A 2263-nucleotide genomic window follows, 5' to 3' on the forward strand; every position below is an offset into this window, starting at 1 on the left:
GCATTTACTTTGGAAAAGTGTGGTGTGGAATTGGCATAAGATGAAATCTTTTTAACTGTGAACTGTTAAATCTCTCAGGACCTTCACTCTACTAGCATTTCTTCCTTTTCATTTTATAGGTGAGAAAAATGGCCCAGGGAAGTTGGAACTTGCCCCCAGACACCTAGTTAGTTAGTAGCTCTTTCTCAGAACCAAGACTCCTGGCTTCTAGCACAGCACCTCCGTTCACCTCTGAGTTAACCAGACATTTAGAAAAAAAACAAGAATCACAGTATATGGCTCCTAAAAACTGTATTAAAAATGTAAAACCACGATCCTATGCAACAGATTGGCCAGTGCTGATTGCCGGAAGGCCAATGTAACCTTCTGCCCAGCATTTGCCTGATCAAGTAAGAATTATGAACTGGCCTGACGACCTGAGAGTACCCTCTGCTTTTGTTCTTTGTCTGGTCCAGGTACAAAGGGCATGGCACTGGCATGAGAGTCTTCAATCGTGAAAAGACACAGAATGGTATTATAGAACACATTTTAGACTGGGCAGGAATCTTCTACTTCTATTTATTTCTCTTTGTCTCTTGCCTAGTCACTTCCCCTTACAGAATCTTCGTTTCTTCATCTTTTAATTAACAGGATCATAAATAACTGGGTTCTTTTTCCATCCTGCCATTCTATGAGGCTAGCTACGAATAACTGCTAAGTAGACAGTCTTTGCACAAGTGTTTCATTTATTATTACCTTGTACTGCAGCTCGGAGTTTCTGTGTTGCCAAAATTCTTTTCATACAATGCATCTTTTTGAGTGACACGTGGATAACTATTAAACATGACTGTAATGTGAGAATGTGCATTAAATTAGTGTAAGAACTGTATGTCTCACAATTTCCAGATGTCAGAATCTTGTATTGTTGTCATTTTTTCTTTTTTGCTGTTCAGATGTTCATACAAATGGAAAGCAAATGGCTGAAGAAACCACCTCCCGATAATGCATTTCTTTAGACTTGCATCTGCCAGTTTGTTACTGGGGGTTTACCTACTCTCTTAGGCTTACTGGAGTATAACTGTCTTTCACAACTTTACAGCACTGTGGCAATACCCCATTTGCGCATTGCCTAAAATACTGGCTCTTGTGTGACTCTGAACAATTGAAAATGCAGACAGCTTGGTGATAGGTAGTATTCACCGAAATTAGAGAAATTAAACTCTGAACTGTTCAAGTTTCAAGCAATCAGTTCCAGTTGGTGTACACTCAATTCCAACCTTAGGCATCTGAAGAGAAAATGTGATTTTGGCAGCAAGAGTTGCTGGTAGGAGTTTCAATCAACATAAAGTTTCAATCAACATAAAATGTACACAAGTACCAAAGCTGAATATTGATCAGAAGGTTTTCTTTTGCCTACTTTATATCAGCTGAGACACGTACAGTCTGTCTTCTTACAGCAAAAGAAAGGAAAAATATGCAAATAAAAAAGAAAAGATTAAATTCCCTTTTTATGGCATGAGGAGGTTGTAAAGCCACTGATAGAAAAACTACAAATTATTCTACCTTTAAAATTATTGTTGCTTTAATCTTTCTTTCTTTTTTTTTTTAATCTAAGATAGTACTCAGTTCTTTTGTTATGGACACTTTGGAAGGAAATATGCTTTTTCTTCTCAGCAAATGAGCTTTGCTGAGCTGCACAGCTCTAGTGGACATGGTTCATATTGTACTCTACACATATGTTCAGCAAATAGAATGAGATACTGCCCTTTGGAGGTGTTCAGTGGGCCAGTCCTAACTCTGTCTGATCGTGAACATGGAATAAAAGGGAATGGGCATTAACATGGAATATATATGTGTGTTTTTGTTTAGTCGCTAAGTTGTGTCCATCTCTTTGAGCCTGTAGCCTGCCAGGCTCCTCTGTCCTTAGGATTTCCAGGCAAGAATAATGAAATGGGTTGCCATCTCCTTCTCCAGGGGATCTTCCCTACCCAGGAATCAAACTCACATCTCCTGCTTTGGCAGATGGATTCTTTACCACTGAGCCACCAGGGAAGCCTCATATATGTATGTAGACATGTAATATATTTTAATCACAAGAACCCTATGAAGTATAATACAGATGAGGAAACTGAGGCTCAAGGAAGTTGAAAAATTTGCTTTACTGGCAGGATGGGCTGACTTGTGTGACAAACTACCCCAGAAACTCAGTATTTCAACACAATAAAGTATCTCTTACATCATAATCTGATGGAATATATGGTAATGGCCTTGCAAGTAGAGATTC

The sequence above is a fragment of the Giraffa tippelskirchi genome, chromosome 6 (genome assembly GCF_054371585.1).
Source record: "Giraffa tippelskirchi isolate mGirTip1 chromosome 6, T2T-mGirTip1v1.2.pri, whole genome shotgun sequence".
In the NCBI taxonomy this organism is placed as follows: domain Eukaryota; kingdom Metazoa; phylum Chordata; class Mammalia; order Artiodactyla; family Giraffidae; genus Giraffa; species Giraffa tippelskirchi.